The 24,340-nt window shown below is 52.8% G+C and overlaps 1 pseudogene; it reads left to right on the forward strand.

Annotated features, from left to right (window-relative positions):
• The first annotated feature begins 3,831 nt into the window (after positions 1-3,831).
• Positions 3,832-24,340, forward strand: LOC125319002 (annotated as a pseudogene).

A 24,340-nucleotide genomic window follows, 5' to 3' on the forward strand; every position in this document is an offset into this window, starting at 1 on the left:
GATGCTTACCTCAAGGGGACCTTGTTTTAGAGTGAACTACCCATGGCTCTGTACTTGTATCAGTATCAGCATGTATATTTGTATATAATCTGGGTGATGCATAGATTTACATGGTTAAAAAAAGTTAAGTTTCATGTAACATGTTAGTATGGGAAAAAATTCGGGGTGGATAATGTTGGGGTTTCAGTTTAGTCTTAGTTTTTTTCCTGTTAAAGGAATTTTTTCCCATATGCATGATGCTAGGGGACAAATAGCTGTACTTTAGAAAGACAAAAAGGGGGGTGGGGCGGGCCTGGCTACTCCTTTGTCTACACCTGGGTGTGGGGGCAGTTCGCTCTGAGCGTCCGGAGAGAGAAGCTGCAGAGAAAGGAGCTGCTGTTTCTTTCTTTTTGGCCGTTCTTTCTTCCTGCTGGAAACAACGCCGGGACCCCAAAAGCCGCTTTCCCTGCCCTGCTGGAGACCGGGCTGTGGCTGCCCTGCCCCGCTGCTGCTTCGAGCTTTCGGGCCCTGCTCGCCCTGCCTGCCTGGGCCTCCGTGGGGTTCTCCCATCTGGATACATCTCGCCTGCCACCCGGGATTTGCGTTCGTCCCCGCCGCTCCAGCCTGCCGTTCTAGCCTGCCGTTCCAGCCTGCCGTTCCAGCCTGCTGTTCCTGAGAGTCCGGGATCGGCTGCCCAGGGGTTTGTGAAGCCTTTGTTCCATCCCTTCCCGGGATCCCAGGGCACCGGTGCCGCGTGCTCCCCGAGCTCGCTCCGGAGCGCCCCCTGCAGCCGCGGGGGAACCATCGCACCTGCCCTGCTCACCGGGAGCCGCCAGCGCCCCTGCCGGCTGCGAGCGGAACTGCACCCGAGGGGAAAGGGCCCGACAGCCGAGAAGGCTGGCACTGGGTTTGTGATTGCTGTTACTGCCAGAGTTGTTGTTGTTTTGTTTGACTGGTTATATATATATATATAGTAAAGAACTGTTATTCCTATTTCCCACATCTTCGCCTAAAGGCCCTTGATTTCAAAATATAATAACTTAGAGGGAAAAGGGGTTATATCTGCCACTTCAAGGGGGGGCTTCTGCCTTCCTTAGCAGACACCTGTCTTTCAAAACCGAGACACCCACGACAGGTGGGATTGGGGTGAGGGCTGGGGCTGGGATTGGGGCTGGAACTGGGACTGGGATTGGGATTAGCTCTAATAATGGTATGGGATGTGGGCTGCCGCTGGGGCTGGGTTTGGATTTAGAGCTAAATGTGGGACTGGAGTGTGGGCCGGGGCTGGTGTTGAGGCTGGAGTTAGGGCTAAATTTGGCCCTGGGGTTGGGGTTAGAGTTGGAATTGGGGCTGGGTTTGGAGTTAGAGCTGAACGTGGGACTTGGGATAAGGCTGGAGGCTGGGGCAGGGGCTGGAATTGCAGCCAGGATTGCAGCTCGGGCTAAACGTGGGATTTGGTTTGGGGCTGAGGGTTTAGGAAGGGGCTGGGATTGGGGCTGGGGTTGGAGTTAGGGTTGAGATTTGGATTAGAGCTGGGATTGGGGTTAAGGCTAAATGTAGGATTGGCTTTAGGGCTGGGGTTGGGATTGGGTCTGGGACTAGATGATTCTGGGAATGGGATGAGATTAAACACGGGACGGTGAGTTTGTCTAAACGTGGAGTGAGACTGAGATCAGGATCAGGGTGAGGTTTGGGACTGAGCACACGCAGAGCGGGACAGCTGAGGTGTCACTGCAGGATGTCCCTGGCACCGTCCCAGCCCTCCTCAGGCACCTCCAAACATGGGGGGCAGCTGGGTGGTCCAAGATCCAGGTGCTGCCACACTGCCCCTCCATTCCACGGGAGCATTGTGGGAAGGCAGCCCTGAATGTGACCCTTGGGGGTCTGGGATCAGCCTTCACATCCCTGTGGGAGCAGCGACAGAGAGGACGAGAGACTTTCCCCCTCTTATTCCTGTGGAAGGGTGAAGCCCAGCTGCCCTTTTCTTCTGGCGCCTCCTCATCTGCTCAGGTGAGGATGTCAAACTCCCCAGGAGCAGGAAGAAGCCCATTCCGGGTTTCCTTGTGTCTGCAGCCTGGAACATCCACTCAGAGCAGAGCACTTTGTGAAAGCCCTGCAGAATGACAGCAGGAGGAGGTTTGTGAGAAAGGCAGGAAATGGTATTTTGATAGGAAATCAAAATTCCAAATTATTTCTTTCTGTCACATTCATTTTCAGTCAGTTCTGGTCTGGTTTCCAGAGTGCCACCTTCTCAGCTGGCTGTATTTGTGTCCTCCTTCCTCTTCTGCCTTTCTTTGCCTGCTCTGTTTGTCTCTCAGTGTCTCTCTGGACCCAGGGCAGCTCCCACCAAAGGCCCTCCTCTGATTTTGTTCCCAATCCACCAGCTAAAACAACCATGGGTGAGGTGATGAAGGCTGGCAGTGAAATGTCACTGTAAGATCTTGCAGTACTTGGCTTCTGGCTCCTTCCTGAGAGCTTTGCCTTCAAGGGCAGGAACATCTTCTCCTTGCTGGGAACTGGAATTCCAGATCCCTGGAGGGTGTGCCGTGGATCCCAGAGGGGCATTGCCGAGGCTCGCAGGGTGCTGGTCCTGCCGTGCCTCCCACGGGAGCTGTGCAGGGCCAGGGGACAAGGTCCAGCAGCTGGGTGGGCTCCCAGAGCAGACAGCAAAGGCTGCTTTGCTGGCCATTTCCCAGCACATTCCCAGCTGGAAGCAGAGGGAGGAAGGAAAGGGAAGCGAGTCCCTGCCAGAAGCCCGGCAGGACTGGGGTGGGAAGGGACCCTGCCCGTGGGTTACTGGGCTGAAAGCCAAGTGGAGCAAGACCTTACAATGCCATCTGCCTGCCAGCCTGTGCTGCTGACAGGAGCAGGGGGCCACTTTAGCCCTCTGTGGGTGGGACCAAACTGTGCTTTCCACTCCCCTTATCTCATTTCTGATGAGCTGTTCATGATGGGTCATTTGCAGGAGCTGCCCAGTGCACCCCCGACCCCTCAGGCTATGAGGAGCTGGCTGTTAAATGAGATAAGGAAGGAGAGGCAAACCCTGGGAGGCAGGGCAGTGTTTCTTTTTCTGCACACCAATGACTCAGCTGTGATAACTCCCTCCGGGGTAGCAGCAGCACAGTCCCACCCAGCCTGAGGGCTCACCTCTGCTGATGGGCCATCATGGACTGAATGGCCCCAGCACAATGGGCAGCTGCAAGGACTGAGACCATCAAGGCTCCCAAAATATCCCATGACTCCCAGGATGACATCATTCCATTGTGAAACTGCCCGCCCTGGGGGAGGGGCTGAGCATTCCCACCTGAACCTGAGCATATAAAATCTGGGTTTGGGGCCTTCTGGCTACACTCAACAGATCCAGGGCAGGAGCAGGACTCCAAGAGGACTGTGACCACCGCTGTTGACAAGACTGCTCCCATCACTTGGACAGGACTGTGTCCACCACTCTGACCAACAGGTTTTGTTTTCTTTCCTTTTGCTTTGCATGCAGCGGGACCAGGTGGTGCTCGGCACAGGAACTAACCAGCACCGTTCTGCTCTTGTCCCAGGGTGCCTGGTTATACTCAGCCTTTGTGGGTTACAGCTGTGTCATGGTATTTCTTGTCATCTCTTTGGTGAATTGTAACTCCCACCTTAATCTCTCTTGGGGCAGATCAGTGGGGTTCATTTCTCATGCCAGGTAAAACTAGCACGGTGTTTGAGAGGATTTTACAGTCATGATACAGCCGGTGACTTCTAGAGAAGAACTTGGGCAGGAGTAACCCCTAAACCATCACACTCACGCCTTGTTTTTCCCTCCACACCAGGATTTCCCACTCCCAAAACTTGGCCAGATGGAGGAGGAGGCTGTGAGGAAGAGGAAGATGCCCCAGGACACCCAGGCAGGTGAGGAGGAAGTCCCTGCCCGTTTCCCCCTCTCTCCTGCTCCATCTCCCAGCCCAGCATCGCCCCCGGCTGCAGGACAACCCCGCTGCCGACGCCGTCCTGCTTGGGACGGACTGGGGGGATCTCCTTCCCCTTCCCTGTGGCACGGAGGCAAATGCCATCCTCTCCTTGTCCTTCCTCCCCCAGACAAGGAGCTGAGGACAGAGCCCAGGGAGGACAAATCCCCGCGGCAGCACCTGGTGGAAGAGGCCATTTTGAGCAGCTCCACATCGCAGGAATCCAATGGGGAGGAATACCACCGGAGATCCCACAGGAGGAGGGGCTGCAAACGCAGCCCAGGCAGCTGTGAGGAGGAAAGACCCACCCTGTGCCGGGATGGCGGCCGGAGATCCAGCCAGAGCTCAAACCTGGTGGTCCACGAGCAGTGTCATGCTAGGGAGAAACGCTTCAAGTGCTTGGAATGTGGGAAGAGCTTCAGCCAGAGCACCGACCTGATCCACCACCGGTTGATCCACACTGGGGAACGGCCCTATGTGTGTGGGGAATGTGGGAAGAGCTTCAGCACAAGCTCCCACCTGATCCGCCACCGCCAGGTCCACACAGGGGAGAGGCTCTATGTGTGTGGGGAATGTGGGAAGAGCTTCAGCACAAGCTCCCACCTGATCCGCCACCGCCAGGTCCACACAGGGGAGAGGCTCTATATGTGTGGGGAATGTGGGAAGAGCTTCAGTACGAGCGCCTACCTGATTCGCCACCAGATGATCCACACTAGGAAACGGCCCTACGAGTGTGGGGAGTGTGGGAAGAGGTTTCAGACCAGCTTCAGTCTCCTCCTGCACCAGCGGATTCACACAGATGAGAGGCCCTTCCGCTGCCCCGACTGCGGGAAGGGCTTCAGGTACAGCTCCGACCTCACCAGGCACAAACGCATCCACACTGGGGAGAGGCCCTGCGAGTGCCCTGAGTGCAGGAAGAGCTCCAACTTCATCTCGCAGCAGAGGATCCATGTGGGGCGATGCACAGTGACCCCCGTTGGGCAGAGACCTGGTGACCCCTGTTCCAGATGATCCCCATGGTTGCGGGGAATGTTTGAGAGATTTATTTCACTTCTCATTCTCGTACTCTGATTTCATTGCTAATAAATGCAATCCCTGTCCCCAGACTGGGTCTGTGTTTCCGTGCTGCTGATCGGGGCAGGAGCTCTCCTGGTCCTTATCTCAGCTCCTGGGCCTTTCCTCAGCCAATCAAAGAAGTCACTAAACAATTTTTAGCCACTCTGAGCTTTTCTCGCTGATGACTGCCCAGGTGCCAGGTGGATCTGCCCCACCCAGAGCTCCCCACCTGGGCCCCTCCTCACCCCCAGTGCCCCCCGGGAGCAGAATTAAGGGAGAGGGGAGGTTTCAGCATCTGCCCAGAGCTGGGGATGGGGCAGCTGGGGCCATACTGGTGGCACTGGTGGTGCAGGGAGCCCCCCTGGCCACAGGCATGGAGTTCTCAGGTGAGCCGAGGGGGTGGGAAGAGGAGTCCGGGCATGGTGGGAAAGGTGGGGAGAGGAGGGAAAATGGGTGTGTGGGACCTATAAAATGAGTTGGAGGGGGAGTGGGACCCCCTAAAGCAAGAATGGGAAAGGGGCTGAGGACTGGGGGATGATGGGAGAGGAATGGGAAGGGTGGGATCTGAAAACTGAGCAGGAGGGGGCTGGGGATTGGGAGGATTGTGTGAAAAGGGTTTGGAAAGGGTCAAAAGGGGGGACTGGGACCCCCAAACTGATGGCGGCAGGGTCTGGCAAATGGGGATTGATGGGAAAGGAGGGGAGTAAATGGAAAAAGGGTGGAAATGAGGGTGGGACTGTGGGAAGGAAGGTCCCATGGTGGCTGTGGAGCAAGGGGCTGTGGAGTGGGGATCCAGGGTGGCTCCCTGAGCTCTTGGCTTGCTGTAGCGTGCTGGGGGCTGCTGGGGGAGCACCCCCTGACCTGTGTCCTGCATAGACAGGGCTCTTCCCCACATGGTAAAGTCCGAGTGTCGCTTCATTAATGGTACCAAACAGGCGAGGTTGGTGGTGAGGTTCAGCTAAAGCCTGGAGCAGCTCCTGCACTTGGACAGCAAGGTGGGGCACTGCGTGGGGGACACACGGTATGGGGAGAAACAGGCCCGCTACTGGAACACTGTCCTGGGGTGATGTTATGAGGCTGCTTTATTCCTTAACCCTCCGCTCAATGCCCAAGGACGCTGTGTCTTTAGGATGGACCCAGGGCTGGGGCTGGATCCACGGGGCCCGGGTGCGGGTCGGTTCAACAGCTAGAGCCCAACGGCTCGGGGGCTCCGGGGTCTCGGCAGGGCCTGGGAGGGAGTGCGCCGGGAGCGCTGTGTGGCTCCTTGGGTTTTTGGTGTTCTGGCTAGCTGGAAAATGGTTCTGTTGGTTTTTCCTGTTCTTTTTCTCTTCCCTCCCCTTGCCTCACTGCCCCCCTTCCCTTCCCTACGGTCCAGGGAGCCTGCGAGTTGGCCCTGGTGGGCCCGCGGGGTGGCCCCGGCTGGTCTGAGCCCATGTGTCTGTTCCCTCTCTGGGAATTTGTTGTATTTCGGGGTTTTTTTCCCCCTGTTCTACCCTGATTTGTTTTTTTCTAATAAACAGTTTGAGGTTTATTTCCCACTTCCAGTTCTTGTGACCCACTTGTCTTACTGGTGGAGGAAAGGGGAGGGCCTTTTCCCTTTGGAGGAGACACTCATTCCAGAGTGTTTCCTGCTGAAGTCTCGTCTCCAAAACCAAGACATAAATTTGGCGCCCAACTTAAGGGGCACGTGGAAGTGGAAAAAATAATCAAAACCATTTTGGTTTGAATCACTTTTGTATTGAGGTACAGCAGTAAGACCATGCTGCTTGATTTAATAATTTTTCTGTGGAAGCTAGCCATAAGTACACGTCCACAGCTATGGGCAGTCGGGTCCCTGGCTTACACTTTTATAAGTCAGGATGAAGAATCAGCACTGCCATTTTAATATGCCTGGTGGTAGTGATTCATCGAAGTTTGGCTGAAGTAATGGAAGCCATGGAGAAGGTGTATGTCATGTTGTTTTCCCATTCTGGCCTTGGTAGTTTCCTTTTGGAATGTATTAGCAATTACACACCCAGTTTGTTAGGGGAAAAGCAGGGGATGATAACTCCCAGCCCTTCATCTCCTTCTTCCCCTTCAGATCTGGCACGTCACCTTTTGAAAGTGTCCAGTTTCCCCTGGATGTCAAAGATGCCACCTCCTTGTTATGTTATCTAGCAGGGTTTCTCTATGTGGTCTCCAGCTTGTCTAAAAAAAGGGCTGAGATCTCCAGAGGAGTTGCCCAGACACCTGCCCCAGTTGCAGAAAATCCAAAGTGCTGTGGGGTATGGGAGGACATAGGCCTGACCCTGAAGCACTGTTCTGAGCCAGTAGCCTGGAACTTCCCTCCTGAACGAATTCAGAATCCAGCTGAGGTGGGGAAGTAGCTGAAGGAAAACTGCAATAACAACACTGATGAAAAGGAAAAGCTCATTGTCATGTGCTGGGTCCTGGCTAACGCTTACCGCACACTGCTGGATTCTGTAGGGCAGAAGATACAGCCAGAGGGGCAGGAGAATAAGCCAGCAGACGCCCCAATCACTCCAGCTGCAGCTAAAGCAGATGGGGAGCCTAAACCAACAACAATTGCCCCTGTCCAGAGAAAGAAACACAAAGCCAAATCCATTTGCCCGGTGGATGATGATGAGCAGCCAGGACCTTCACAGCCAGAAGAGGAAGTGGAACCTGAAATCATTACCGAGTCCTGTCCACAGAGGGCCATCGTACCCTGAGGAAGGATTACACCCAGCGGCCTGATGAAACTATATGAAGTTGGATGGTCCGAATCTGGAACGCTGAAGGCGATGGTACAATTCTGGATGGCACTGAAGCGAGGCATTTGGGGTCCCTGTCATGTGATCTAAGTATCGACCAAGGGATGACAAGGGGCCCTGAAGCTCTCAGTCTCTGGACAGTCTTACTGCTGTACCTCAATACAAAAGTGATTCAAACCAAAATGATTTTAATTTTTTTTCCGCTTCCACGTGCCCCTTAAGTTGGGCGCCAAATTTATGTCTTGGTTTTGGAGACAAGACCTCAGGAGGAAACACTCTGGAATCAGTGTCTCCTCCAAAGGGAAAAGGGCCTCCCCTTTTCCTCCACCAGTAAGACAAGTGGGTCACAAGAACTGGAAGTGGGAAATAAACCCCAAACTGTTTATTAACACCAAACAAAGCAGGGTAGAACAGGGGGAAAAAAAAACCCCCGAAGTACAACAAATTCCTGGAGAAGCAAAAGACACATGGGCTCGGACCAGCCAGGGCCACCCCGCGGGCCCACCAGTGCCAACTCGCAGGCTCCCTGGATCGTAGGGAAGGGAGGCAGTGAGGCAAGGGGAGGGAAGAGAAAAAGAACAAGAAAAACCAACAGAACCTTTTTCCAGCTAGCCAGAACACCAAAAACCCAAGGAGCCACACAACGCTCCCGGCGCACTCCGTCCCAGGCCCTGCCGAGACCCCGGAGCCCCCGAGCCGTTGGGCTCTAGCTGTTGAACCGACCCGCACCCGGGCCCCGTGGATCCAGCCCCAGCCCTGGGTCCATCCTAAAGACACAGCGTCCTTGGGCATTGAGCGGAGGGTTAAGGAATAAAGCAGCCTCATAACATCACCCCAGGACAGTGTTCCAGTAGCGGGCCTGTTTCTCCCCATACAGTGTGTCCCCCACGCAGTGCCCCACCTTGCTGTCCAAGTGCAGGAGCTGCTCCAGGCTGTAGCTGAACCTCACCACCAACCTCGCCTGTTTGGTACCATTAATGAAGCGACACTCGGACTTTACCATGTGGGGAAGAGCCCTGTGTAAGCAAGACACAGGTCAGGGGGTGCTCCCCCAGCAGCCCCCAGCACGCTACAGCAAGCCAAGAGCTCAGGGAGCCACCCTGGATCCCCACTCCATAAGCCCTTGCTCCACGGCCGCCATGGGACCTTCCTTCCCGCAGTCCCACCCTCATTTCCACCCTTTTTCCATTTACTCCCCTCCTTTCCCATCAATCCCCAGCTGCCAGCCCCTGCCCCCATCAGTTTGGGGGTCCCAGTCCCCACTTTTGACCCTTTCCCAAACCTTTTCACACAATCCTCCCAATCCCCAGCCCCCTCCTGCTCAGTTTTGGGATCCCACCCTTCCCATTCCCTAATTTCTAAGCTTTCCCACACCTCTCCCATCATCCCCCAGTCCTCAGCCCCCTTCCCATTCTTGCTTTCGGGGGTCCCACTCCCCCTCCAACTCATTTTATGGGTCCCACACACCCATTTTCCCTCCTCTCCCCACCTTCCCCACCATACCCGCGTCCTCTTCCACCCCCTCGGCTCACCTGAGAGCTCCATGCCTGTGGCCAGGGGGGCTCCCAGCACCACCAGTGCCACCACTATGGCCCCAGCTGCCCCATCCCCAGCACTTGGCAGGTGCTGAAACCTCCCCTCTCCCTTAATTCTGCTCCCGGGGGGCACTGGGGGTGAGGGGGGCCCAGGTGGGGAGCTCTGGGTGCGGCAGATCCACCTGGCACCTGGGCAGTCATCAGCGAGAAAAGCTCAGAGTGGCTAAAAATTGTTCAGTGACTTCTTTGATTGGCTGAGGAAAGGCCCAGGAGCTGAGATAAGGACCAGGAGAGCTCCTGCCCCGATCACCAGCATGGAAACACAGACCCAGTCTGGGGACAGGGATTGCATTTATTAGCAATGAAATCAGAGCACGAGAATGAGAAGTGAAATAAATCTCTCAAACATTCCCCGCAACCATGGGGATCATCTGGAACAGGGGTCACCAGGTCTCTGCCCAACGGGGGTCACTGTGCATCACCCCACATGGATCCTCTGCTGCGAGATGAAGTTGGAGCTCTTCCTGCACTCAGGGCACTCGCAGGGCTTCCCTTACTGGTGGCACTGTTGGTGTGTGGTCAAGTGAGAGCTCCTGGAGAAGCTCTTCCCGCACTCGGGACACTCGTAGGGCCTCTCCCCGGTGTGGATGCGTTTGTGCCTGGTGAGGTCGGAGTTGTACCTGAAGCCCTTCCCACAGTCGAGGCAGCCGAAGGGCCTCTCATCTGTGTGGATCATCTGGTGGGGAATCAGGTGGGAGCGGTTACTGAAGCTCTTCCCACATTCCAAGCACTTGAAGCGTTTCTCCCTAGCATGACACTGCTCGTGGACCACCAGGTTTGAGCTCTGGCTGGATCTCCGGCCGCCATCCCGGCACAGGGTGGGTCTTTCCTCCTCGCAGCTCCCTGGGCTGCGTTTGCAGCCCCTCCTCCTGTGGGATCTCCGGTGGTTTTCCTCCCCGCTGGATTCCTGCGATGTGGAGCTGCTCAAAACGGCCTCTTCCACCAGGTTCTGCCGCGGGGATTTGTCCTCCCAGGGCTCTGTCCTCAGCTCCTTGTCTGGGGGAGGAAGGACAAGGAGAGGATGGCATTTGCCTGCGTGCCACAGGGAAGGGGAAGGAGATCCCCCCAGTCCGTCCCTGGCAGGACGGCATCGGCAGCGGGGTTGTCCTGCAGCCGGGGGCGATGCTGGGCTGGGAGATGGAGCAGGAGAGAGGGGGAAAGGGGCAGGGACTTCCACCTCACCTGCCTGGGTGTTCCGGGGCATCTTCCTCTTCCTCACAGCCTCCTCCTCCATCTGGCCAAGGTTTGGAAGTAGGAAATCCTGGTTTGGAGGGAAAAACAAGGTGTGAGTGTGATGGTTTAGGGGTTCCTCCTGCCCAAGTCCTTCTCTAGAAGTCACCGGCTGTATCATGACTGTAAAATCCTCTCAAACACCGTGCTGGTTTTAACTGGCATGAGAAATGAACCCCACTGATCTGCCCCAAGAGAGATTAAGGTGGGAGTTACAATTCACCAAAGAGATGACAAGAAATACCATGATACAGCTGTAACCCACAAAGGCTGAGTATAACCAGGCACCCTGGGACAAGAGCAGAACAGTGGTGGTTAGTTCCTGTGCCGAGCACCACCTGGTCCCGCTGCATGCAAAGCAAAAGGAAAGAAAACAAAACCTGTTGGTCAGAGTGGTGGACACAGTCCTGTCCAAGTGATGGGAGCAGTCTTGTCAACAGCGGTGGTCACAGTCCTCTTGGAGTTCTGCTCCTGCCCTGGATCTGTTAAGTGTTGCCAGAAGGCCCCAAACCCAGATTTTATATGCTCAGGTTCAGGTGGGAATGCTCAGCCCCTCCCCCAGGGCAGGCAGTTTCACAATGGAATGATGTCATCCTGGGAGTCATGGGATATTTTGGGAGCCTTGATGGTCTCAGTCCTTGCAGCTGCCCATTGTGCTGGGGCCATTCAGTCCATGATGGCCCATCAGCAGAGGTGAGCCCTCAGGCTGGGTGGGACTGTGCTGCTGCTACCCCGGAGGGAGTTATCACAGTAGAGTCATTGGTGTGCAGAAAAAGAAACACTGCCCTGCCTCCCAGGGTTTGCCTCTCCTTCCTTATCTCATTTAACAGCCAGCTCCTCATAGCCTGAGGGGTCGGGGGTGCACTGGGCAGCTCCTGCAAACGACCCATCATGAACAGCTCTTCAGAAATGAGATAAGGGGAGTGGAATGCACAGTTTGGTCCCACCCACAGAGGGCTAAAGTGGCCCCCTGCTCCTGTCAGCAGCACAGGCTGGCAGGGAGATGGCATTGTAAGGTCTTGCTCCACTTGGCTTTCAGCCCAGTAACCCACGGGCAGGGTCCCTTCCCACCCCAGTCCTTCCGGGCTTCTGGCAGGGACTCGCTTCCCTTTCCTTCCTCCCTCTGCTTCCAGCTGGGAATGTGCTGGGAAATGGCCAGCAAAGCAGCCTTTGCTGTCTGCTCTGGGAGCCCACCCAGCTGCTGGACCTTGTCCCCTGGCCCTGCACAGCTCCCGTGGGAGGCACGGTAGGACCAGAACCCTGTGAGCCTCGGCAATGGCCCTCTGGGATCCACGGCACACCCTCCAGGGATCTGGAATTCCAGTTCCCAGCAAGGAGAAGATGTTCTGCCCTTGATGGCAAAGCTCTCAGGAAGGAGCCAGAAGCCAAGTGCAGCAAGATCTTACAGTGACATTTCACTGCCAGCCTTCATCACCTCACCCATGGTTGTTTTAGCTGGTGGATTGGGAACAAAATCAGAGGAGGGCCTTTGGTGGGAGCTGCCCTGGGTCCAGAGATGTGGAAGGTATCTTTTCAGCTTTTATACCGGCTAGCGCTTGTATTTCAATGCCTTAGAAAGCCTCGAGCAGCCTTGAGAGGTAGCAAGGGCGATCTAGCACTTTAGTAGCTCTAAAATCGGTACCTGAATCAGCTGCAGAGCAAATACCATCAGCAGAAGCAAAGAGGGAGAAATATAGCTCCCTGCTCGCTCAATTCCCTGCAGTTAGAAGCTTTCAAATGAGACAGACAACCAGAGATGTTTACAGGAAAGTAGCTGAGCTGAGAGAGAGCGTTTGCCTCCCCTCGACCATCTTTTATTAGGAGAAGGGGAAAGGGGAGGACTGGGGGCGGACCCGGGGCGAGCGGCCAATCAGACACTGCTGAAGAGTCTGAGTTACATTTGGCTTTGCCCGCGCTTGGAACAAAGGAGCTCAGAGCACATGTCTTTGGGAGGGGGGAGGGGAAGCTCAGAACAGGCAGCAACAATTCCCTATTTTTTTTTCTTTAAAGCTGGGTTGTAACTCTTAGTAACTTAAAAGTGCATAGAACAGTAACAAAACAACAGTGCAAAATATAATTGTAATCTATCGTCCCTACAACTCGACAGTACCTAGGATGCCTTTAAACTAGTTCCCCAGTCAAAACTCAGGGGTTTAGTCAGGACATCTATGGTATGGAGTATCAGGATGAAGATTTACAAAATACAGTGCAAAAACCTGAGTGCAAAACAGTGCAACTTAACTTAAGGGATTAACATGAAGATCTGCAGTAGGGGGTTTACATGAAGGTGCAAAATTAGGATTCTTTTTACGGCGTCTCTTCCAGGAGGCAGTTTTAACCTCCTTAACTTTTGAGGAAGTGACATAAGGTTTTACCCACTTCCCTGGGATCCATCTCAGTCCTTGAGGGGTAGATACACTGGCATACCCACGTCCCCAAGTTACAAGTTTGTACGGTCCTTGGATTTTTTGAGTCTCTGGGTCCCGGATCAGGACTTCTGGATTTTCCTTCAGTTTCTGCCTCCTGGTGTTCTGGAAATGACGATAGATGGGAGGGTTTGGATCCTCAAAGGTGCCATTCAGGAAGTTTATGGTAAACAGTGCTTTGCTGAGTCTGAGGACAGGTGAGTTGAGTTTGGTGGTCCCTGATTGTTGTAGCAGCATTCGCTTGAGGGTTTGATGGGCACGTTCAACAATGCCTTGTCCAGTTGGGGAGTGAGGAATACCTGTAACATGTCAAAATCCCCACTGCTGACGAAAGTTTTTAAACTCCTGGGAGGTGTAGGCAGGTCCATTATCAGTTTTTATCTCCTCAGGTATACCGAGCACAGCAAAAGCTTGGACAAGATGTTTTTCAACATCCTTAGCCTTTTCACCTGCATGTGCAGAGGCATACATAGCACCAGAGAAGGTATCAATAGAAACATGAACGTATTTTAATCTCCCAAATTCGGGGAAATGTGTGACGTCCATTTGCCACACTTCACCGCTATTAATGCCTCTGGGATTGACCCCCATGCCCAGTGATGGAAGCTGTAGCTTCTGGCAGTTGGGACACGTTGCCACTATTGCTTTTGCCTGTGTCCGCGACAGATGGAACATGCGGATAAGAGCAGGAATATTTTGATGGTACATGGCATGGCTCAATTTTGCTTGTTCAAAAACTTGGGGGAGCTTTGGTAAGTCGGCTGATAGAACTATGTCTGCTGGCATAGCCAGAGCATCAGATCTACGATTACCCTCTGCAATAAATCCTGGCAGGTTTGTATGTGATTTCACATGCATGACAAAATAGGGATGCTCTCTGTGGGAAACCAGATAAATTAATTTTGAGAGTAAATCATAAATTTTCTTGTTTGAGATTTCTTTTAGGAGAGCATGCTCAGCTCTAACAGTTACTCCAGCTACATATGCTGAGTCTGTGACCAAATTAAAGGGTTCTTTGAACCTCTCAAATGCTCTAACAACAGCTTCTAATTCAGCTACTTGTGGTGATCCCTGGATTACCTCGATGTCAGATTCCCACTTTTGTGTCTTTGGATTTTTCCATGTGACCACGGACTTTTTACGTTTTCCTGAGGCATCAGTAAAAACGGTAATCGCATCGAGGGGTTTTCTACTTTGAATCTCTCGAGGGATGAAAGAGAATGGCAGATTAAACATGTCATGTTTTGGGTAATGATTTGAGATTTGGCCTGAGTAACTATCTAATGCAAATTGTAAATTTATATTATTTTGGAGTAGGTGATCTAATGTGTCAGTTGTTACAGGTAAATAGATGCATGCAAAGTCACATCCTGCCAGGGTGCGGAGCCTTGCTCTACCCTTCATGATAATTTTTGCCATTAGTTCTTGTGGCTGTGTGATGGTTTTAGGAGGTTGGAGTGGAAGGAATACCCATTCAATTATGATGAGGGGTTCCTTCTGCTCTTTGTCCCACTGAAATATGGGGCCATGAAAGCGTGGTACCTTCCCTAGAATGACAAGCTTAAAGGGTAGGGAGGGCTGATACCTGTGCGCTTGTCTGGTGGAAATGAGCTCTTGTATCTTTTTGAGAGACTGCCTTGCCTCTTCTGTCAGGGATCTAGGGGATGCTGGACCGCCTTCCCCTTTTACTAGGTTTGCAAGAGGAGCTACATCCTCTGTGGTGAGTCCTAACCAGGACCTTAAATACTTCAGTGTCCCACAGATCTGTTGCACTTCCTCTAGTGTTTTTGGGTTATTATTAATGGTGACAGGTGTTGGGGTGATAGAGGTTTCTGTGATTTTGAGTCCGAGGTATTTCCAAGGGCTTGTTCTCTGCATTTTTTCAGGTTGTAATTCAAAGCCCTTGGCCTCTAGGGCCTCAACCACCATGTTAAGTGTCTGCTCGAGATACTGATTATTGGGAGCACACACCAGCACATCATCCATGTAATGCAGGATGATGGCTTTCTCTGCTTTGGCACGGATGGGAGATAGAATTTTAGCAATATACTCTTGGCAGAGAGTTGGGGAATTTTTCATACCTTGGGGAAGCACAAGCCAATGATAACGTTCCATGGGAGTTTCACGATGAAGAGATGGTACAGAAAATGCAAATCGGGGGGCATCTGCAGGGTGGAGTGGAATATGAAAGAAGCAATCTTTAATGTCAAGAACAGCTAAATGCCAATGTTGTGGGAGCATTGAAGGTGATGGCATACCTGGTTGAAGGGGTCCCATGTCTTCAATAACCTTATTAACTTCTCTAAGATCTTGGAGTAGCCTATATTTGTTCTTTCCCGGTTTTTGGATTACAAACACGGGTGTGTTCCATGGGCTGTTAGTTGGAACTATATTTCCTTTAGCCAATTGTTCAGCTACTAATGTTTTGAGTGCCTCTAAGTTTTCTTTTTTTAACGACCACTGGTTAACCCACACGGGTTCATCTGTTTTCCAAGTTAATTTCTGTGGATGGCACTCTGCTTCAGTGGCCTGCAAGGGAAAATTTTGATGTCTAGGCGTGATATCAATTTTTGTTCCCCACTGAGACATGGCATCCCTTCCCCACAGGGTGAATTTGGTGTCTAGGACATACGGACGAAGTGTCGCTATTTGTCCTTCAGGACCTTCAATTTGGATGGTGTGTTTGGACTGCTTTGCAATTTGGGTGCCTCCAATCCCTTGTATGATGCCCTGAGATTGCAATTCCCATTGCGTAGGCCACTTATCAAATGGAATGACAGACACATCAGCACCTGTGTCTATCATTCCCATTATACTGATTTTATGTGATTTGTAACGGAGCTTACATTCTATTACAGGTTTGTCGTTTCCCAAAACCTCAGTCCAACAGATGGCTGGGATATGACCATCTGTGGGCAGGTATTTATAGGGCAGTGGAAAGGCCTGTGCAATGACTTGACCTTTAGGCATAAAGTACGGTGGATATATACATTGTACCATTAGGTTAGAACACCCGTTCTGATCCACTTTCATGAGTGTGGGTGTAACCTCTATCCCAGCAGGTGTTTCCCGAGTGTCCCCAATAACAAAAAGGTATGTAAATTCTGGCATGTGGTCCACATTCTGGAATGAAATGGGTATTACAGTCTGTTTGTTGTTGTTGAAATGGTGTGCTTTATCACAGGTTACCTTAAACCTGAGTCCAGAAGTCCAAGTTGCTTTATCTGCAGCCCTATTTATGTCTGAACGCGGAGCTGTTAGGACGCGTTGAGTCGCTAGTTTCCCTGCTGTTGACCTGGGGAAACAGTCTTTGGAGAGTTTTTATCAGCAGTTATAATTGCTCTGCAATTGCGAGCTACATGTCCCTTTTTCTGACAACGATAGCATACAAAGTTACCGCGCGATTGAGTTTCTCCTGTACCTGTAACATTCTCCACAACCTCCCCAAGCATCCCCACTTTTTTCAAAAAGGGAGCAGCTGTGTTCAGCTGCACCTTCTTCGTACAGACTTCGAGGATGGATTCAACAGTAGGAGGAGGATACAGCAGGAGAGTGAGAATGACTTGTTTGCAAGCATCATTCGTATTAACTTGGAGAAGTTCGAGTAGGAGCGCTTGTTGGAGGTCAGGATTAGGGACCTGGGAAGAGACAGCTTCGTACAAACGGTTATAAAAGTGAATAATATTTTCATTTGGCAATTGCTTGATGGTGGTATAATGAGAATTAGGAGTTTGAGATGGTAATAATGTTAAGGCCTTTTCAGCAGCACGTGTGATTTCAGTAAGAACTGGATGAGGGATAAGCATTGCTTGTTTTTGAGGATTTGCCATATTATTGTCACCAGATAAAAGGTCTAATGTGATATAATTGTTTTCAAAATCCAGGTAATTATCTGGAGTTTGCCATAAAATTTTTAATAAATCAGATAAAATTATTTTCCATTGCTTTTTCCACACCATAAAATCACCAGGTGTGAGAAGAGTTTGCATTAATGTAAGTAAATCATGAGGTACAAGTAAGTGAGTTGCAAAAGTAGCACTCAAAAGGCTCTTAAAATAATTACTATGCATTCCAAACTCCTTAATTGCCTTGCACAAATCCTTAATATCAGAATAAGTAAGGGGTTTCCAGTCAGGGTAAGCTCCATTGCTAGTACAAGAGAGTGTAGTAGAAGCAGTTGGAGTTACTTCCTGGTAGCCATGGGTTCCCGGATTCAGAGGGGCAGTCACAGGACTGTGGGAACCTGGGGCGGGACAATGGGAAGCAGGGGCGGGGAGTGGAGGGGCAGGGGCGGGGAGTGGAGGCGGGGACACGGCTGGAGGAGGGGAGGGGTCGGGGGCGGGGTTGTGGGAGGCAGGGGCGGCACTTGAGCCGTGGGCGGGAACAGAGGGAGGGGTGAAACACAACACTGTGGGGGCGGGGTCAGGTTGTGACACAGGAGTAGGAGGGGATGGGGACAAGAAGGGATTTGTGGGATGGGGGAGAAAGGGATTGTGGGAGGTGTAGTTTGGAGAGGAAGGAACATTGCGTCCGCCATTACTGGAGACAAACAAACTCGGAGAAAAGGGGTTGGGGGGAGGGGATTTTTCCCGGGCTGCCAGCACATGGCAATGGCTGTCCCTGGGAACAAAGAGATCAGGGGAGAAGGGGTTTTTACGCGCGCTTGAAACATGAGGGCTAGAAACTGGGGAAAAGGCAGTGGAGAAGAGGGGTTGGGAAGGTCCTGGGATGGGCTCCGGATTCCCATCCAAGGCAGGGTGCTGAGGAAACACGGGTGAGCCAGGAGGACGATAGCTCTCCTGTGCTGAGAAGCAGTCTGCTCTAGCTGTGTTTTCCAGCGTAGGGGAAGAGGGGTCCGGGACACAGGGGTTGGAAGAGGGTATAAGGGAATTAACAGGGGGGTTTTGCAGTGGCTTTTCATGTACTGCCTTTTTCTCTGGCAAAGTATAACTTAGTAACAGGAGAGGAAAGAATTTTGAAACTGTTTCATCTCCTGCACGCCTCAAAGAGGAGAGTTTTCTCCCCACCTTATCCCAAAATTCAGCAGATCTTATGTCTTCGGAGGTCAGATTAGGAAAGTACTGAAAAAGCCATTGTACAAAAGATTGAAGTAGATTTTTAGGGTATTTATGCCCAGTTAAAGAAAGGTAACTTTGAACTTGGTGGTATATTTCTCTATGGTGTGCAGAAACTTCAGATGCCATTATGAATGCACAGCAAACCTCAACCCCTTACTCGCCAAAAAGGAGGAAAAAAAAAAAAGAGAAAGTTTACACTGGCACCAGCTTAAGACAGGAGCCCCTAAACCAGCAGGGAAATACTCACCAGAATTCTGGATTTATCACAGGAAAGCAGGTCCGGAGAAAAAAAAAAACGCGAGAAGGGTCTTCTGCTTTCCAGCCGTTCCCTCGCCACGTGGCGTGGGGGAGGGTACAGGCTGAGGCTCTGGGCTCGATGTTACACAAAAAGTAACACCTCGCCACACAGAGCTGGCACAGCAGGACGTGCAGAGCTAACTCCAGCAGACACGCAGCTGCCGGGACACCCTGAGTGTCTCTCAGAACCGGAGTTCAGAGATAGCACGTTGGGCGCCAAATGTGGAAGGTATCTTTTCAGCTTTATACCGGCTAGCGCTTGTATTTCAATGCCTTAGAAAGCCTCGAGCAGCCTTGAGAGGTAGCAGGGGCGATCTAGCACTTTAGTAGCTCTAGAATCGGTACCTGAATCAGCTGCAGAGCAAATACCATCAGCAGAAGCAAAAGAGGGAGAAATATAGCTCCCTGCTCGCTCAATTCCCTGCAGTTAGAAGCTTTCAAAATGAGACGGACGACCAGAGATGTTTACAGGAAAGTAGCTGAGCTGAGAGAGGGCGTTTGCCTCCCCTCGACCATCTTTTATTCGGAGAAGGGAAAAGGGGAGGACTGGGGGCGGACCCGGGGCGAGCGGCCAATCAGACACTGCTGAAGAGTCTGAGTTACATTTGGCTTTGCCCGCGCTTGGAACAAAGGAGCTCAGAGTACATGTCTTTGGGAGGGGGGAAGGGAAGATCAGAACAGGCAGCAACACACCAGCAGCTGGGAAGGTTGAGCGGTGTAATGGACTGCTTAAAACCACCTTGAAGGCACTGGGTGGGGGGACTTTCAAAAACTGGGAGGTGCATTTAGCAAGAGCCACCTGGTTAGTTAACACCCGAGGCTCCACCAGCCGAGCAGGCCCTGCCCAATCCGAACCCCTACAAACAACAGACGGGGATAAGGTTCCAGTGGTGCACATGAGAGGTATGCTTGGAAAAACTGTTTGGGTAAAGTCTGCCTTGAGCAAAGACAAACCCATCCGTGGGGTCGTTTTTGCTCAGGGACCAGGTTGCACCTGGTGGGTGATGCAAAAGGATGGAGAGACCCGATGCTTACCTCAAGGGGACCTTGTTTTAGGGTGAACTACCCATGGCTCTGTACTTGTATCAGTATCAGCATGTATATTTGTATATAATCTGGGTGATGCATAGATTTACATGGTTAAAAAAAGTTACGTTTCATGTAACATGTTAGTATGGGAAAAAATTCGGGGTGGATAATGTTGGGGTTTCAGTTTAGTCTTAGTTTTTTTCCTGTTAAAGGAATTTTTTCCCATATGCATGTTGCTAGGGGACAAATAGCTGTACTTTAGAAAGACAAAAAGGGGGGTGGGGCGGGCCTGGCTACTCCTTTGTCTACACCTGGGTGTGGGGGCAGTTCGCTCTGAGCGTCCGGAGAGAGAAGCTGCAGAGAAAAGAGCTGCTGTTTCTTTCTTTTTGGCCGTTCTTTCTTCCTGCTGGAAACAATGCCGGGACCCCAAAAGCTGCTTTCCCTGCCCTGCTGGAGACCGGGCTGTGGCTGCCCTGCCCCGCTGCTGCTTCGAGCTTTCGCTACGCTGTAGCCCTGCTCGCCCTGCCTGCCTGGGCTTCCGTGGGGTTCTCCCATCTGGATACATCTCGCCTGCCACCCGGGATTTGCGTTCGTCCCCGCCGCTCCAGCCTGCCGTTCTAGCCTGCCGTTCCAGCCTGCCTTTCCAGCCTGCTGTTCCTGAGAGTCCGGGATCGGCTGCCCAGGGGTTTGTGAAGCCTTTGTTCCATCCCTTCCCGGGATCCCAGGGCACCGGTGCCGCGGGTTTCCCGAGCTCGCTCCGGAGCACCCCCTGCAGCCGCGGGGGAACCATCGCACCTGCCCTGCTCACCGGGAGCCGCCAGCGCCCCTGCCGGCTGCGAGCGGAACTGCACCCGAGGGGAAAGGGCCCGACAGCCGAGAAGGCTGGCACTGGGTTTGTGATTGCTGTTACTGCCAGAGTTGTTGTTTTGTTTGACTGGTTATATACATATATATATATATATGTATATATATATATATATATATAGTAAAGAACTGTTATTCCTATTTCCCACATCTTCGCCTAAAGGCCCTTGATTTCAAAATATAATAACTTAGAGGGAAAAGGGGTTATATCTGCCACTTCAAGGGGGGGCTTCTGCCTTCCTTAGCAGACACCTGTCTTTCAAAACCGAGACACCCACGACAGGTGGGATTGGGGTGAGGGCTGGGGCTGGGATTGGGGCTGGAACTGGGACTGGGATTGGGATTAGCTCTAATAATGGTATGGGATGTGGGCTGCCGCTGGGGCTGGGTTTGGATTTAGAGCTAAATGTGGGACTGGAGTGTGGGCCGGGGCTGGTGTTGAGGCTGGAGTTAGGGCTAAATTTGGCCCTGGGGTTGGGGTTAGAGTTGGAATTGGGGCTGGGTTTGGAGTTAGAGCTGAACGTGGGACTTGGGATAAGGCTGGAGGCTGGGGCAGGGGCTGGAATTGCAGCCAGGATTGCAGCTCGGGCTAAACGTGGGATTTGGTTTGGGGCTGAGGGTTTAGGAAGGGGCTGGGATTGGGGCTGGGGTTGGAGTTAGGATTGAGATTTGGATTAGAGCTGGGATTGGGGTTAAGGCTAAATGTAGGATTGGCTTTAGGGCTGGGGTTGGGATTGGGTCTGGGACTAGATGATTCTGGGAATGGGATGAGATTAAACACGGGACGGTGAGTTTGTCTAAACGTGGAGTGAGACTGAGATCAGGATCAGGGTGAGGTATGGGACTGAGCACACGCAGAGCGGGACAGCTGAGGTGTCACTGCAGGATGTCCCTGTCACCGTCCCAGCCCTCCTTAGGCACCTCCAAACATGGGGGGCAGCTGGGTGGTCCAAGATCCAGGTGCTGCCACGCTGCCCCTCCATTCCACGTGAGCATTGTGGGAAGGCAGCCCTGAATGTGACCCTTGGGGGTCTGGGATCAGCCTTCACATCCCTGTGGGAGCAGCGACAGAGAGGACGAGAGACTTTCCCCCTCTTATTCCTGTGGAAGGGTGAACCCCAGCTGCCCTTTTCTTCTGGCGCCTCCTCATCTCCTCAGGTGAGGATGTCAAACTCCCCAGGAGCAGGAAGAAGCCCATTCCGGGTTTCCTTGTGTCTGCAGCCTGGAACATCCACTCAGAGCAGAGCACTTTATGAAAGCACTGCTGAATGACAGCAGGAGGAGGTTTGTGAGAAAGGCAGGAAATGGTATTTTGATAGGAAATCAAAATTCCAAATTATTTCTTTCTGTAACATTCATTTTCAGTCAGTTCTGGTCTGGTTTCCAGAGTGCCACCTTCTCAGCTGACTGTATTTGTGTCCTCCTTCCTCTTCTGCCTTTCTTTGCCTGCTCTGTTTGTCTCTCAGTGTCTCTCTGGACCCAGGGCAGCTCCCACCAAAGGCCCTCCTCTGATTTTGTTCCCAATCCACCAGCTAAAACAACCATGGGTGAGGTGATGAAGGCTGGCAGTGAAATGTCACTGTAAGATCTTGCTGCACTTGGCTTCTGGCTCCTTCCTGAGAGCTTTGCCTTCAAGGGCTGGAACATCTTCTCCTTGCTGGGAACTGGAATTCCAGATCCCTGGAGGGTGTGCCGTGGATCCCAGAGGGGCATTGCCGAGGCTCGCAGGGTGCTGGTCCTGCCGTGCCTCCCACGGGAGCTGTGCAGGGCCAGGGGACAAGGTCCAGCAGCTGGGTGGGCTCCCAGAGCAGACAGCAAAGGCTGCTTTGCTGGCCATTTCCCAGCACATTCCCAGCTGGAAGCAGAGGGAGGAAGGAAAGGGAAGCGAGTCCCTGCCAGAAGCCCAGAAGGATTGGGGTGGGAAGGGACCCTGCCCGTGGGTTACTGGGCTGAAAGCCAAGTGGAGCAAGACCTTACAATGCCATCTGCCTGCCAGCCTGTGCTGCTGACAGGAGCAGGGGGCCACTTTAGCCCTCTGTGGGTGGGACCAAACTGTGCATTCCACTCCCCTTATCTCATTTCTGATGAGCTGTTCATGATGGGTCGTTTGCAGGAGCTGCCCAGTGCACCCCCGACCCCTCAGGCTATGAGGAGCTGGCTGTTAAATGAGATAAGGAAGGAGAGGCAAACCCTGGGAGGCAGGGCAGTGTTTCTTTTTCTGCACACCAATGACTCAGCTGTGATAACTCCCTCCAGGGTAGCAGCAGCACAGTCCCACCCAGCCTGAGGGCTCACCTCTGCTGATGGGCCATCATGGACTGAATGGCCCCAGCACAATGGGCAGCTGCAAGGACTGAGACCATCAAGGCTCCCAAAATACCCCATGACTCCCAGGATGACATCATTCCATTGTGAAACTGCCCGCCCTGGGGGAGGGGCTGAGCATTCCCACCTGAACCTGAGCATATAAAATCTGGGTTTGGGGCCTTCTGGCTACACTTAACAGATCCAGGGCAGGAGCAGAACTCCAAGAGGACTGTGACCACCGCTGTTGACAAGACTGCTGCCATCACTTGGACAGGACTGTGTCCACCACTCTGCCCAACAGGTTTTGTTTTCTTTCCTTTTGCTTTGCATGCAGCGGCACCAGGTGGTGCTCAGCACAGGAACTAACCACCACCGTTCTGCTCTTGTCCCAGGGTGCCTGGTTATACTCAGCCTTTGTGGGTTACAGCTGTGTCATGGTATTTCTTGTTATCTCTTTGGTGAATTGTAACTCCCACCTTAATCTCTCTTGGGGCAGATCAGTGGGGTTCATTTCTCATGCCAGGTAAAACCAGCACGGTGTTTGAGAGGATTTTACAGTCATGATACGGGCGGTGACTTCTAGAGAAGGACTTGGGCAGGAGGAACCCCTAAACCATCACACTCACACCTTGTTTTTCCCTCCACACCAGGATTTCCCACTCCCAAAACTTGGCCAGATGGAGGAGGAGGCTGTGAGGAAGAGGAAGATGCCCCAGGACACCCAGGCAGGTGAGGAGGAAGTCCCTGCCCGTTTCCCCCTCTCTCCTGCTCCATCTCCCAGCCCAGCATCGCCCCCGGCTGCAGGACAACCCCGCTGCCGACACCGTCCTGCCGGGGACGGACTGGGGGGATCTCCTTCCCCTTCCCTGTGGCACGGAGGCAAATGCCATCCTCTCCTTGTCCTTCCTCCCCCAGACAAGGAGCTGAGGACAGAGCCCAGGGAGGACAAATCCCCGCGGCAGAACCTGGTGGAAGAGGCCGTTTTGAGTAGCTCCACATCGCAGGAATCCAGCTGGGAGGAATACCACCGGAGATCCCACAGGAGGAGGGGCTGCAAACGCAGCCCAGGGAGCTGTGAGGAGGAAAGACCCGCCCTGTGCTGGGATGGCGGCCGGAGATCCAGCCAGAGCTCAAACCTGGTGGTCCACGAGCAGTGTCATGCTAGGGAGAAACGCTTCAAGTGCTTGGAATGTGGGAAGAGCTTCAGCCAGAGCACCAACCTGATCTACCACCGGATGATCCACACCGGGGAACGGCCCTATGTGTGTGGGGAATGTGGGAAGAGCTTCAGCACAAGCTCCAACCTGATCCGCCACCGCCAGGTCCACACAGGGGAGAGGCTCTATGTGTGTGGGGAATGTGGGAAGAGCTTCAGTACGAGCGCCTACCTGATTCGCCACCAGATGATCCACACTAGGAAACGGCCCTAGGAGTGTGGGGAGTGTGGGAAGAGGTTTCAGACCAGCTTCAGTCTCCTCCTGCACCAACGGATTCACACAGATTAGAGGCCCTTCCGCTGCCCCGACTGCGGGAAGGGCTTCAGGTACAACTTTGACCTCACCAGGCACAAACGCATCCACACCGGGGAGAGGCCCTGCGAGTGCCCTGAGTGCAGGAAGAGCTCCAACTTCATCTCGCAGCAGAGGATCCATGTGGGGTGATGCACAGTGACCCCCGTTGGGCAGAGACCTGGTGACCCCTGTTCCAGATGATCCCCATGGTTGCGGGGAATGTTTGAGAGATTTATTTCACTTCTCATTCTCGTGCTCTGATTTCATTGCT

The sequence above is a fragment of the Corvus hawaiiensis genome, chromosome 35, assembly GCF_020740725.1.
Source record: "Corvus hawaiiensis isolate bCorHaw1 chromosome 35, bCorHaw1.pri.cur, whole genome shotgun sequence".
Taxonomy (NCBI): Eukaryota; Metazoa; Chordata; class Aves; order Passeriformes; family Corvidae; genus Corvus; species Corvus hawaiiensis.